Source organism: Stegostoma tigrinum, chromosome 31 (assembly GCF_030684315.1).
Source record: "Stegostoma tigrinum isolate sSteTig4 chromosome 31, sSteTig4.hap1, whole genome shotgun sequence".
Lineage (NCBI taxonomy): Eukaryota > Metazoa > Chordata > Chondrichthyes > Orectolobiformes > Stegostomatidae > Stegostoma > Stegostoma tigrinum.
Window position 1 is genome coordinate 20,021,342 of NC_081384.1, and position 15,974 is coordinate 20,037,315.

The window sequence follows — 15,974 nt, forward strand, 5'->3', positions numbered from 1 at the left end:
GCTCAGCAATCATTTCACGAGCTTCCCACAAAGTTCTAGGCTACACCTGATCCAGTCCTGGGGATTTATCTACCTTTATGTGTTTTAAGATGTCCAGCACTGACTCCTCTGAAATATGGACATTTTTCATTTCCCCAATTTCTCAAGCTTTCGTATTCTTCTTCATGGTAAACACTGACGCAAAACACTTGTTTAGTATCTCATCCATCTCCTGTGATCCCACACCCAGGTTGGCTTACTGATCTTTAAAGGATCCCTCATTACCCTTTTGTCCTTAGCGTATTTGTAGAAACCCTTTGGCAAATAGGGTTAAGGAAAATCTAAAGATAGCTCATGACCACTTAAGTATATGCCTACTACCCTTCTACTCCTCTAGGTGTTCACTCGATCTCGGCTGTCCCTACCTGACATATGCCTCTTTTTCTTCACTAAAACCTCAATTTCTCTAGTCATCCAACATTCCCTACATCTACCCGCCTTGTCCTTCACCCCAACAGGAACATACTGTGCCTGGACTTTATCTCATTTTTGAAGACTTCCCACCTTCCAGCTGTCCCTTTACCTGTGAATATCCACTCCCCCTCCCTTCCACTCGACCTTTGAAAGTTCTTGCTGAATACTGTCAAAATTGGCCTTCCTCCAATTTAGAACAAAAATATTTTGATCAGGTTTATCCTCTTCTACAACTATTTAAAAAATTAACAGAATTATGGCCACTTGCTCCAAAGTGCTCTCCCACTGACACCTCAGTCACGTGCCCTGCCTTATTTCCAAAGAGTAGATCAAGGTTTGCACCCTTCTCTAGAAGGTATACCCACATACTGAATAAGGAAATTTTCTTGTACACAGTCAACAAATTACTCTACATCTGATCCCTTAAAACTGTTGCAGTCTATATTTGTAAAGTTAAAATCCCCTACCATAACTACCCTATTATTCTTACATGCCTCATAAGATACTTACATTGTCCATGTCCAAATGCTGCAAGAATGGGCAATATCTTGGTTTGGACTGAAAAGTGACATGTAACATTCACACCACACAAATACTGGGCAATAACCATCTCCAGTAAGAAAGAATGTAACCATCATCCTTCGACATGCAATGGTGTTAACACTGATAATCAGTCACCCATTACAAAATCTTGTGGGTTACCACTGACCTGAAACTGAACTAAACCAACCTTGTAAATACAAAGAGACTACAAGGAGAAACAGAACAGTTTTGAAACCATGAATAAACGATTGCCCAGTTACTTAAAACCTGGAAAAAATTTGATGTCATTGAAGAGATGAATTCCTTGCAAATCAATATGGAATCTCTAATTTACATCTGTATATATTCAGGAACTACAATATGCTAAGAATCTAGTGGTTGCTACTGTAATAATCACTGTGCTAATTGTCAAATTTAAATCTGAGTTTGAGGCCTGAAATGCACTTGAAAGAGTGGTAAATGCCAAGTTAAAACAATCCAGCTTTACGCACAAGTAATGGAAATAGATTTTTAAAATTCAGTTCTGGGATGTGAGCGTTGTTGGCTAGCCCAGTATTAACTACGTGCCCTAGGTACCCTCAAGAAGTTCCTGGTAAGCTGCCTTGTACCACAACAGTCCACGTGCTACAGGCACCCAGAAGCTGTGTTTGGGTGATGACTTTTTTTTGAGTTGAAGAGTGCATTAGTTATTTTGAAACAAAAATATTTTGCAAATTTATGCCTTTTGACTTGTACCAATTTAAACTGACATTGTACTGTGTCTAAGAAATTAATGTTTTTCTTGTGTTGGGGCTTTAATGTTTAATAGAGAGTTAATTATTGAGGATCCTAAAAAATTCCTTTAATTCTGCTCTGTGCAAATCTAAATATCACAGGAATTCATACAAGTGCAGAAGATACTAGTGTGACTGCATGGTCTAAAAAAAATGCATTAGTGAGAATCAAGAAAGTACCCCAAAAAACATAGTTCATAAAGTCAAAAAGCAGTCCTTGAGAAAATCTCAAGCCCAAACCTGTCCCTTAATTATGATGTCCATTGACTTCTGTCCAAAATACATGTATCGATGTTGCGATGACAAGGTGCAACTTTACTGCAATGTTCTCCAGAAACCTTATATATCACTTTCATATTGAATAGCTATGTAAATAAAGTAGCAAAAAGCTATCAATATTTATGTAACTATACCAGAGTTATCAGAAGGAGGAATAAGAAAATTTGATTTTAATCATAAATAACAAGACGTAAAGCAGCTAAAGAATGAAATGTCAGTAAAGTCAATTTAGACACTGTGGCCAAGAAAAAGAAAACATGTAACCTGTACCACAGCACCTGGCATCAATTATCTGCAAAACACATTATTTTCTTGGCAACCATTATGTAAGAATAGACATTATGAAAAAATACCTTTTTTTAAACCAATGAAACCAACTTTTTTTAAGAAGGGGAGAGTTGGTTTCTAACAAAATTACATTACAAAATCAACTTCTTACAACAAGGTATATCATATAATCACACCACACAATAGGCACCTATTATGAAAAACCATCAAATTAGTCCCATTCCCCTGTCCTTAGTCCAAAGCTTGCAAAATCTTTACTTTTCAAGTATATATTCAATTCCCTTCTCAAAGTTTCTTTAGATCTTACTTCTGTTACGTTTTCAGACAGTGCAAATTATTATGTTATGTAAGAGAACACCTCATCGCCCCACAGGTAGTTCATAAAATTAACTTAAGTCTGTCTCCTCTGGTTACTGATCCTCTGAGCATATCAAAGAGCTTTTCCTTAATAACTCAATTAAATGTTCCAATTTTGAATGCCTCTTTTTAAAATTTACCTAAACCCTCCTCAAAGAAGTGAATTCCTTCTGAAAGTGCGGTCCCTGAATTGAACATAATACTCCAATGAAGTTTAACCAGCTTCCTTGCTTTCATACTTGTTTTCATTTCGTAAGGTACAGATCTCAACATTTTAATAGCTTTATCAACTTGATCTGCCATTTTCAAAGAATTATGTATGTGAACACTGAGGTATCTATTCCTGCACCTGCTTCAATATGTTATTGTTCAGTTACATCACCTCAGTCTTCTTCTCCAAGTGTGTCTCTTCATATTTTTGTCAACTGCCACATGTTGCCCATTTCACTGGCTTTCATCCTTCTCACTGTTCTGAGTCTTTGGAAACTTAGAAATGAAACCCCAAGGCTGTTGAGGTCATGAACATATCAAAGTCAGAAGTCACATGATACCAGGTGATAGTCCAACAGGTTTATGTAAAATCACAAGTTTTCGGAATGCAGCTCTTCATCACCTGACTTGTGACTTTGTCCACCCTAATCCAACACCAGTCCCTTGATGTCATGAACATATTGAAAGAGCAGTGGCCCTAATACTCAAATATGGGTCACACAAGTGGACACTTGATTTTCCCATCAGAAAATAAAATTCACTGCTGTTCTCTGCCTCTTAGTCAAATTTCCTATCCACGCTGCCGCATGGGCTTTAATGGTGGGTGCTTCTGTGCAGAACATTAACTGCTGGTAATTTGTTAACATTTCAGTTAACAGTTAACATGAAAATATTAACCATTTAGCGACCAGACAACACAAGACCAGACACCAAAATGACCACCACTTAAAATTCCCCACTCATCCACAATCAGCCCTCACCCTGAACTACCCTGAGAACTCCAATACTGTAAATGAAAAGCACCATCCCAGATGTTCATTGATTTCTAAGAGAACAGTGGTGAATTATCAAGTCTAGTGGTTAAGCCAGCATAAACATTTGAGTACAACAATTTATTTTTACTTCCAACACATTAGCAATGAGATTTTGGATTCTCTAATTCTTGACCTAGTTTTAGTATCAACTCTGCAGAATTATCACAACTCCTTGGGCAGCAAGATCAAAATATGATTACATTTATTCCTAATAGCCAAAGACAGTAACCATTTTTGTTGTTTCCTGATATCAAGAACACTCGTTCAATAAGCTTACTGAAGACTTAGAATTGTGAAATCAGAGCAAAGCACAAAGTTAATTAGTCAACTTTGCTCAAGTACAATTTTGATGCTGTGAATAAATTTGTTTTAAGAATTATGCTCATTCAAAAAGAACCATGTAAACCTCAATGTGGAACTTGTGCATGATAAGCACCTGGAACATGTACTGTGTAATGTCTGGTGTTAGAGTACATGGTTTAAAGCTTGTGATTGATCCCGTTAAGTAGAGACATATTCAAGTGTTTTTGTTTTAAAACAAAAATGACAAATCCAGTCAAGGGGAGGCAATGGCCTAATGGTATTATTGCCGGACTGTTAATCCAGAGACCAAGATAACGTTCTGGGTTTGAATCCCACTACTGCAGATGGTGGAATCTGAATTCAATAAAAGATATCCAGAATTAAAGATTTAGTGATAACCATGAATCCATTGCAGATTGTCAGAAAAACCCATCCGGCTCACTTATGTCCTTCAGGGAAGGAAACTGCCACGCTTATCTGGCCTGGCCTACTTGTGACTCCAGACCCACAGCAAAGTGGTTGACTCTCAAATGCCCTCCAGGCAAGTGGGATGGGCAATAAATGCCGCCTAAAAGCTTCGGCTCCATCCCGTGAATGAATAAAGAAAAAAAAATGGAGGTCCTTACACTGATTACAAACATGAGAAATATACTGTTCCTATGGTGCAACTGTGATAGGAATTAAATACCACTTCAATGATGTAGAATATTACAGGCTCATTTTACCACCAAGGTTCACACAAGGGTGAAGCAATGGAGTGACACGCAGAAAATAACCCAGTTTGTTTGTTTGATGAAACAGTGCAAACGACATTGGTGACAAGCAGCTTCCAAGAAGTAGCCAAAGGCTTTGAGATGCAGTGGTATCATCTCTACCTCTGAACCAGATGACCCACATTCAAATTCCACTTGCGCTGGAAGTGTGCCACTCTATGTCTGAACAGGTTGCTTCAAAATAACTTCAACAAAGGCGGCCAAACAATTCTGTTCTATCAATTCCATTGAAGCATACTATATACTTTATTAGAATAAGTTTGATGGTAAGTCAGATTTAGTCAAGAGCAACTGAAAACAATTACTCATCTGTATTGCTCATTTCTTAATTTAGCATCTGATAAATTGGTTTGCTAGGTTACACTTTTTAAAAAATGTATTCATTCATCAGATGTGGACATCGTTGACACATCAACTTTTTAAACCGAAAGATGCGCAGGTTAGGTGGATTAGATATGGGAAATGCAGGGTTACAGGGCAAGGGCAGGGGGATGGGGATGGGTCTGGATGGGATGCTGTTCGGAGGGGTGGTGTGAACTTGTTGGGCCAAATGGCCTGTTTCCACATGGTAGGGATTCTACGACTCTATATGTTCTATAGACAGACTCCAGAAGGTGGTGAAGAACTGCCTCCTTGAATGATGCCTGCCTATGTGGTGAAGGTACTCCGTGCAGTTAGATGGAAAGTTCCAGGACTTTGACTCAATGATAATGAAAGAACAGTAATAGGTGCTCAAGTTAGGGCAATATAGATATTAGATAATAGCCGAGAAAAGAACCTATTCTAGTTTCTCTTGAAGTTAAGAAAGATGAAGCAAAAACATGTGTTATAACCGATGAACCAAAACACAATGGCGGTTTTCTTTTTGGTCTTTAGACTTGCCATATTCTATTAAAGACATTGGTCAGGTTAAAATTGCTCAAGATAGCTGGAAAAGAAGAGAAAATATCTGGAATAAGAATACAAAAATGAAACAGTTACTGTCGCAACGGATGAAACCAGAGTATCATTTGCAGATCATTTTCACAAAAGGCAAGGAGTGGTGTAAACACTTCTACAAAGGCCCAAATACATGCAAACAGAGCCAGAATCAGGGCTGGTGTAATCCATCTGTTTAGCCACAGTAAATTATCTGGTCTCAACACAAAGGCATGTTATCATATTAGAAGGACTCTTTGTGAATATGTATGATTTATAAATGCAGTTCAAGTTGTTTCAATGTTATTTGCATCAGTTGTGTTATGCTAGCTAATTCCTCAGAACGTGCACTGACAGTTTCTCCAGGGAAGTTGCAGACAACACTTATGGGAAAAGAAAAGGACATACCTGCTTGTTTTGGTTTTTAAACTGTCAGTTGTTCACAGGTAATTAATTCTATCCAGATTACCTAACAAACGTGGCATACATACCTTGTTCCACGTCAGCAACATTATATCCAGTGTGCTCTCGGCTTTATGCTCTCAGGTTACGTTGAAATATTCTTCACTTTATACTTTAATAAAACATACTACATGACTTTAACTCTAGATTGATCTGCTGGTAGCCAAGGTTCTAATATTTAGTAAAATACACATTCAAACTCAATGATCATGAAGATAATATTCAAAAAGGCAGTACATTCAACCAACAATATGAAAAACGACCATATTTCCAAGTAACTTTTCTATCATAACATTATGTAATAGAAGTAAATTACTTGATCTCAAAAAACAAAAGCATGCTATCATATTAGAAGAATTCTTTTTAAAATAGGCATGGTTTACAAACGTAGTGCTGCAGTGTAATCTTATCTTTATCTGCATTGGAGGTGCAGCCCAAATTGAGAATGTGAAATTATTAATAGTTTGTACAATCTAAACAGATTAATGCTTTTATTAAGTAATATAATTTTAAACATAGATAATCAAAATTGAAGCCAAAGAGGAAATCAGAAAAGCTGACTAAACAAGTGCATTTTAAGGTGAGTGCAGAGCCAGAAAGGTACGGAGAGGTAACCATAATGTTGAAAGGAAGGCACGCCTTCCTAATCCATCAAAATTCCAGAAAGAAAAGTGGAAGATTCTCTGCAAGACCCTAGGCCAGTCCACAGCAGAGCCCCAAAACCAAGCTGAGCCTCTGTCGAGTGGCTAAAAAGTTCTTCAGGATTTGGGCTGGCAAGCCATTGTGGTTGCTGCTGGTATGCAGACTTGAGAAGGCAAAGGAGTCCTACAAGGCTGACTTGTCTAAGAAAACTTGTAGACTGGTAGCCAGAAGAGTGCACACCCTGGAAAGCCACTCGACATGGGAGTTGAGACAAATAAATTGCTTAGCAACATCCAAATCAGAACTAAAATTAATGTTTGATTAAATGGTCACCTTATTCCCATGTAGATTGATAACAATGCAGATGTATGTGGTTGCAGAACGTGTCTTTAACAAGATTTGCTCAGGACTCCAACCCTTAAGTTTGGGTAAAATCTCAGCCAGACTGAGAACATACACTGGGAATCACTGCAGATTAACAGTACAACTTTGGTTCTGGTCACCTATGAGAAGCAGTTGCTGTAGTTACCACTGACGGTAGTAAAAGGCCTATTGAGGTGGAGCTGGTTGAGAAAAATTCACCTAGATTGGCTCAACGTTTTTCAGTTACAAAATGGCTGCCTCAGAAGTCCTAGTGAATTACCCAGGAGTTTTTCAGGAAAGGCTTGGAACTATCAAAGCACTCAAGGCCACTTTACATGTTGACCAGGATGCAACTCCGCCATTTCCAAGATGTTCCAGCACAGGAACAGGCTCTTTGGTCCTCCAAGCCTGCGCCAAACCAGATCCTCTATCCAACCCTGTCTCCTATTTTCCAAGGATCTGTATCCCTCTGCTCCCTGCTCATTCATGTACCTGTCTAGATACATCTTAAATGACGCTATCATGCCCGCCTCTACCACCTCCACTGGCAACGTGCTCCAGGCACCCACCACCCTCTGTGTAAAGAACTTTCCACACATATCTCCCTTAAACTTTTCCCGTCTTACACTGAAATCGTGACCTCTAGTAATTGAGTCCCCCACTCTAGGAAAAAGCTTCTTGCTATCCAGCCTGTCTATACCTCTCGTGATTTTACAGACCTCAATCGGGTGCCCCCTCAACCTCAGAGATGGGCTATGGTCCAGTATATGCTACCCACATCAGAGTTCAAATCAGAGGAACCAGATCGGAGGCAAAAATGTTGCAGGAAAAGCTACAAAAGAAAGACCAGGCCTACATCCTTGGATTTAGACAGGAAGGGATGTATTGATTAGAACCAGGTGGACCTTACTGACAGAACTATTTAACTGGGGTTGTTAACCTGGGCCAATCAGGAAGCACTGGCTGACCAATATAAACAGGGGATTTCCACAAGACCAAACATGTTAATAGATTTCTCTTCATAGATGCTGCCGGGCCTGCTGAGCTTTTCCAGCAAATTCTGTTTTTGGTTGACTGAGTCAGGGGTGGTTGGCCACAGCTTGTGTACTGTGCACAACTAAATAAAGGGTGAGTTGGTGACGGGATACTGCCTCTGTGCAATTATTTCATGTGGCTAATTGTAAAGAAATGTAATGTGAGGAAATACGTGGAGAGGCCATATAAAATGAATGGTACAATCATGAGTGTGTTGAAATTGAGATACCTACAGCATAAAGTTGCATCCCAAAATTTACTGCTAGCATTTAAATCATTTTCACTGGTCAGCAGCCAGAAAACTAAGACATACGAAAAGTTGGTTTTAATACTTTAGATACAATGACTTCAGTAAGAGTTGAGATGTCATGTTATGGCTGTGCAGGACATTGGTGAGGCCGCATTTGGAATACTGCATTCAATTCTGGTCTCTGATATAGGAAAGATGTTGTTAAACTTGAAAGCATTCATAAAAGATTTACAAGCATCTTGCTGGGATTGGGAGGGTTTGAGCTTATAGAAAGAACCTGAATAGGCTAGAGCTTTTTCTCCTGGAGTGTTGGAGGCTGAGGGTGACCTTACAGAGGTTTACAAAATCATGATGGGCATGGAAAGAGTAAATAGCCAAGTCTTTTTCCCAAGGTAGGGGAGCTCAAAACTAGAGAACATAGGTTTCAGGTGAGAGGCGAAATATTTTGAGGGCGCTGAGGATCAACATTTTCATGCAGAGGGTGGTGCAGGCATAGAATGAGCTGCCAGAGGTGGTGACTGAAGCTAGTATAATTATAACATTGAAAAGGTATCTATTCATGTAGTAATTCAGGAAGGGTTTAAGAGGGATATGCGGCAAATGTTGACAAATGGGACTACATCAATTCAGGACATCTGTTTGGCATGGATGAGTTGGACTGAAGAGTCTATTTCCTTGCTGTATAACTATGACCACTGATTGGGGGGGAGGAGAGAGTATAAAAATTAAGCACCAGTGCGTCTGTTAATTTGTATAATATACATAACACTGTACCCACATGGGTATCTCATTTCAAATTTGAAATCAGTCCATAATATCCAAGCATCATGCATTCTTTGTAGCATAACCTGAAAATGTTGTTTCTGAGGACAATAATTGTTCAAACAGTGCAGACTACAAAATATTAAGAATTTAAAACAAAGGCAGCAGTGAAGTAAAATGTTGCAATATAAAATTCAGACAAATACAAAGAACTCTCTGTTAAAATACTTTACATTTTACAAACAATAAAATATTAATTGATTGTACTGAAACAAGCATCTGGGGTAACTTGCCCCTAGATTAATTGATAAATTAATTTTAGATGTAGCAGTCTTAAGGATAATTAAGGACAGAGGAACAGGAGTTAGCTATTCAATCTCAAGCCTGTTCCACCATTCAATGAGATCACGGCTGTTCTTTGGCCTAACTCCATATACCTCCCTTTGGCCCATATTCCTTAATAGTTTTGGTTAATTAAAAATTCATCTATTTCAGACTTAAAATTAATAACTGATCCACCATCCACTGCCATTTGTGGAGCAGAGTTCCAAACGTCTGCCATCCTTTGCATGTAGAAGTGCTTTGTAACATTTCTCCTGAATGATCTAGCCTTAATTCTGTGTATTTTTTCCCCTTAGTTCTAGAATCCCCAGCCAATGCCAATAGCTTATTTTTATCAACCCTGTTAGTTCCTGCTAGATACTAAAAAAAGTTGGCCTAATTTTCACAATCTCTCCTCTCGACTTAACCCCTGAAGTCCAGGCATCATTCTTGTAAACCGACATTGTACTCCCTCCAAGGCCAATATATCCTTCCTAATAGGTGGTTCCCAGGTCTCCAAGTAAGGTCCAAGTGTAACTTCTGTATCATTGTACTCCAGTTCTCTATACATAAAGGCCAGCATTCCATGAACTTTTTTCATTATTTTCCACATCTGTTCATGATATTTTAACAACCTATGCATTGGAACCCCCAATTAGCACACAGCATAATGCAATATTCTGGGATAGTCACAACATCTTGACTGAACTTAACTCAGTTCTTTCAGAGACAGATTCAGTAAATTTTGGATTGTTTCTCTGAAATAGATGAATGCCTAACTATAAATCTGTCAAAAAAGCTACATGAATTGCAATTCTTCATACATGAATATTAGGAAGCAGCAATTACTGTTCTTATCCTTCGGATACAGCCACATTGAGGGGACAAGTCTTCCCCTTCTACCAATGAGGCGCCCTAACAAAATACATTGGGTCAATTTCTGCTCAAGTGTCACGAAATAGTGGAATAAAAAATAATGGAATTGGATCAAGATGATTCACTTTGGCAATAATACAGGCAGATGCAATTTCATTTCAATCTTATTTGCTCGTTTTGGTAATGATTGGTGCAAACAACAAGAAAATATTTGATTTTCAACAACCCATCATTTCTCGTGCAGAAGGCATAAAATGATGAAGAAACTTTGCTAGCAACAATTATTCTTTAATGACTACAGGGTTTATTGCACATAATGAAAAACAAACTAGAGAAACTTATCAGGTCCAGCACCCATGACTTTCTCCATTCCTGTTGTATTTGTTTCAATGACATCTCTTCGTTTCCACACATTAAGGACTGCATCCTAAATGATCTACCACACCTATTCCCCAACAGATCACCATGACTGACCCATTCCTCACACTTCTGTCCTCACTTACTCCCTCCCTCCCTCCTAAAATAATGAAAGGTGCACCCTTGTCCTCACTCTCCATCTCATGAGTCTGAGAATTCAACAGGTTATCTTCTGCCATTTGTGACATCTCCAGCAGGATACGAACATCTTCCCCTCTCCGCCCCTCCCTCGTAAGAAAGGATTGTTCACTCTGCAGCACTTGGTCCACTCCTAACACTTCAGCTCCCCCCTCGCAGCATCTTTCCAAGCAATCACAGAACATGTAACATTCTGTCTTTTACCTTCTGCCTCCTCACCATCTAGGGCACTAAACACATCTTTCAGGTGAAGCAGGGGTTTACTTGTACTTGTTTCAATCTGGTCTACTGTATTCGCTGTTCAGAATGTGGTCTTCTTAACATTAGCAAGCCCAAAGGAGACAAGGTGCCGACTTTGCAAAATACCTCCTCTGTCTGCAAGGATGACCCCAACCTTTCAATTGTTTGCCATTTCAATGCACCATCTTGCTTGTGTTAATATTTCTGACCTAGGCCTGTGTCAGTGCTCAAGTAAAGCTTAATGCAAGCTGGAGAAATAGTACCTAATTTTCCACTTGGGCATTTTACAACCTTTGGGATTCAATATTTGAGGTCAACAATGTCAGATCATAAACACTCTGTCCTCCATTTTTTTAATATCCTCTTTCCCCAGCAGTGTCATGCTTGTGTGGTCTTGGAGTTGTGGGGACATTCATTACTTTCTTCTTTTCTCTGTTTTTTGGTGGAACTGTGAGCTGAAGTTACCGCTGGATGAACTCTGAACAGCTGTGTGAGCAGAACAGACACAGATGCTTGCTGTTAATGACTAGTCTAGGTAAAGTAACTTAATTAGTGCTCCAAGAAACACTGGATGATTTGGCACCAAGTGCATTGCCATGCTCAGGACTGGCAGCTGTTTGGATGTTGAGTTGATCAATGGAGAACTGATCAACCAGGCATGCACAGATAAGATTGTTTTTCAAAAATAAAAAGAGGAGGGAGTAAACTTGTTCTGACTAATACTGGCAGGTGCAGAGTGATTTTTGAAAACATTGGAACTGGTGTTTTTACTCCCTCTCATTCTCTGTCTTGTTAAACAGAATGTTCTGACAAAAGGATCTCAGGCTGTAATAGGCAAATTAATTCTGGATGTCTCCTGAAATTGCACACATTTACCAGTTGTGCCTGTGAACAACTCATTATCCAAGAATTGCATGATGGCCTGGCATCCATTGTTTGAATTTGTTTGACTGGCAAATTAGTCCTTTTATTTCTCTTTTTAATTTATCCCGTAACTGCATGTCAGTCTCTGTAGTGGGTCCATGATCAAAGAAGACTTGAGTTTAAACGAAAGACATTAATTAGATTACCTTGCTGTTTATCTTTATCTTGCTAAAGTAACAGTATTAATAACAGTTAATGTTTTTAAGTTACAAACTTGGTACCAGAGATCTGTTATTTAGACAGTGTGGCTTTGAACAACTGAGTAAACTTTGAGGGCCACTGAATATTTTAATTTCACTATGTTACAAATCCAGTAACACTACAGCTAATTTGGTTTGGCTTTCTTATCACTGATCATAATACTCATAGCAGAGCTGACCTATTTTCTACTGTTCACATCTACTATCAGCACCATTTTGCCACTGTATTATCCTCTCCAAGCATTAGTGGTCCCTTTGTCTTTTTCTCTGAGCACCCTCACTGCCAGTTCCACATGCTCCTCCTTTCCCTCGGTCAAAAGCATTAAGAATGTCATTTTTTCAGTCACCTTCAGTTCTGAAGGAGTCACAGAGACTCAAATTATTAACTGTTTCTCTCTCAATAGATGCCACCAAACCCAAATTTCTCTAGCACTTTCCTGTTTTTATTTCAGATCAGCATGTCAAGTACTTGGCTTTTGTTTTAGGGCTTACTGTTCAAGTTTTCATTTAAGATGGGCCTCTATTGCTTATTTCATCCACAAGTTATGCAGATTGAGAATTATAAATGTTAGAATTCAAAATTCAACACAACTCAGACTATTAGTTGCTATAACTCATATATAAATGAACTACAGTATATTTGTCCACTGACAGAATAACAATCAATGCATAACTGTGGGCAAAAGAATTTTGCAGTTACATATTGTGATATGTATCAGAATTTTACCTACATTTATTTCTCAAGGTGGATGAAAGGTATCCCTGCTCATTTCATATACATTGTCACAGGCATAATTTCTGGAGGACAAAACTAACATTTGCCATTCTTTTTTGAGAGCAAAATACTGTGCTGTAAAGTGTCTTAAAAAACCTTCAGTGCTTAATAATGTGATAAATCTGGAACCTTTAAGAAAAATGAGTTCTCTAGTCCTATGGTCAAGTCAGGTTGTGTAGCAATCATTCTAAGACTCTGCACACTGCAATTACTCCAAGTCACATTAAACATAAAAGTTCCTTGTTGTGTAAGGCAGTTACTGTCCCATATGGTTAACTGACATCATAAGATAAATCCATATCAGAATATAAAGCAGTAACTAGTTTTGTTCCAATGTAGTCTTGGGTGTAGCGGAATTTTTTTCATTCATTCACGGCATGTGAATGTCACTGGCTAGGCCAGCATTTACTGTTTTATCAAACCACTGCAATCCACGTATTATTGGTAGATATACTGTGCCATTCGGGAAGGTGTTCCAAGACTGTGGCCCAGCGATGTGTTTTCAAGTCAGGGCGGTGAATAGCTTGAAGAACAACATGCAGATGGTTGTGTTCCCATGTATTTGCTGCCCTTGTCATTTGAGATGGAAGTGGTCATGGATTTGTAAAGTGCTGTGAGTTTCATTGGCGGTAAAATGTACTTAAGTTCAGCCTAGTGTCTCTCAAAAGCAATCATTCATTTCAGATGCAATGTAAAAAGCTGTTAAGTGATATGTAATAAACCTTTAGTGTTTATGAATACTGAACCTGTCTTCTGCCCAATGACTTAAATGTGGGGACATTTTCCAACTAATATCACTAACAGGCAAATACTGAAAAGAAATACTAGGTGCAGTGAATTTACCCAAGTAATCTCAGATGATTCCAGAGCACATAATAATTCATTATACCAGTTTCACAAACTAATCTAAAAGTTGTCATTTTGCACATCAACTATGCAGCTGGAAGCAATTATAGAAAATTTAAGAGGGCTGGTATACCACGAGTTCCGGTGGCAGGTCTGTTTAGAACTATATTAAGCCACGGAACAAAAATTAACAAGGTCCTTTAGATTGCATGGCACTTCCATAAAAATACTGATTACATGTTAATATTGAATGAGGTAGTACTGCAGGTTATCCATTAAACAGAAAAAAAAAGTTTAAATATGGCAGACTGCTACAAATTATTTAGTTTATTTTGTGCTAGTTAATTATATTACAATTGCTGGGGTGGAAAGCTATATCAAAATGACTTCACACTCCACAAAAGTATGAAGCATTATCAATTTGGTAAAAGTCTAACAAACCACGATTTTCATTCATGTTAATGCCAGAATTGCTTTTATGCAATAGAGAATCCAAACTGGCACATAATAAAAACTACACAGTTAACTGTAATCATCAGTTTTACAGGAGCAAAACAGCAGGCAATAATCTATCTGTATTAAAATAACAATTGTCACAGGAAAGGAAGAGAAGTAAAATGAACTCTGGTCTTTCTTAGGGTATTTTATCTTTCTCCCTCTTTGGAAACAGGACTCCCAAGCCCAGTTTGTGAAGTCCAATTTTACAATTAAGAATAACAAAAAAGAAATAGGTATTAATTCATGTGATTGTCAGACTCCAAGTGTTTGATTCCACATGAACATATGAATTAGTAGTAGGCCATTCTGAACTACAAGTCTGCTTCATAATTCGAAAAGCTCACTGCTGATCTATTTGTGCACTGAATTCGATATTCCAAGCAATCTGATAGCTTTTGATTCTCTTGCCTAACAAGAATCTATCTTCAAAATCCCACCTTCAGCACCAAAGACAGAGTTCTGAATCATTAAACTCTGACAAAATTCTTTTTACTTCATCAGTCTCCAAATTTTAAAATAGTGTCACCTGGTTCTGGTCTAGCCCACAAGAAAAACATCCTCCCCCGGTCCACCTTGTCAAAACTTAAATACTTAAAATTCAATCAAATCAACCCTCACTCTTCTACACTCTAGAGAAAAGAAGCCTCACCTTGTTGAATCTTGCCTGGTAAGGCAACTCATCTATTTCAGGCATCAATCCAGGAAATCGTCCCAAACTATCTCCAACGCATTTACATCCTCCCATAAGTAAAGAGATGAAAATTGCACACACAGTATTTGAGATGTGCTGTTGCCAATTCACCATTCAACTGAAGCATAACACCCTCAGTTTTATGTTCAATTTTTTCATAATAAAGGATGGCTTTCTATTTATCTTAATGATTTGCTTGTTACCTGCATGACTCTGTCTTGTAACTTGTGTACTATAACACCTAGATTACTCTGCACTTTAGAATTCTGTAGCTGTTCTCCATTTATAGTCTACTTCTTTATTCTTTCTGCTAAAGTGAGCAACTTCATATTTTCCTACCTTAAACTCCAACTGCCAGATTTTTGTACATCCATTTTATCTGCATTAGATTGCATCTTAGTTGCTTAATCTTCACAAAATGCTTTTCTACCTATCTGTGTCTCATCTGCAACTCTAACGATCACATATTAGTTGCCCTCTTCAATGCACTGATAAAATTTGTTGTAAGTTGAGATTTCCAACCCAAACCCCTTTGGTTCATACTACCAATTTGACGAAGATCTGTTTTCTTTCTGCCTCCTAGCCAATCTTATGTTGCCTCCTATACCATGAGCTGCTGTGCACGTGCGGGGCGGAGGTTGGGGGGGGGGGGGGGAAGAAGAGAGAGAGTGAGAGCGCGAGAGAGAGAGAGAGAGAGAGCGCGAGAGAGAGAGAGAGAGAGAGAGAGCGCGAGATCACTGTGCCGGGACGTATTCATCAACATCAACTGAAGATTCGTTAACACAATAGGGGAGTCATGATTCAGGGGTCGTTTTTAGGTTA

At 38.5% G+C, this 15,974-nt stretch overlaps 1 protein-coding gene across 15 annotated transcripts in view; it reads right to left on the minus strand.

Annotated features, from left to right (window-relative positions):
* hdac5 (histone deacetylase 5) overlaps positions 1-15,974 on the minus strand; it is a 316,103-nt gene that overhangs the window by 160,415 nt on the left and 139,714 nt on the right. Inside the window, exon 1 of one of the 15 annotated variants that reach the window (XM_059638861.1) lies at positions 3,076-3,175. The exons of the other annotated variants lie outside the window; for them this stretch is intronic. The gene's annotated coding sequence lies outside the window, so the exon portion shown is untranslated. Of the gene's footprint in view, positions 1-3,075; positions 3,176-15,974 lie in introns of those variants that run through there. 15 annotated transcript variants of the gene reach the window in all.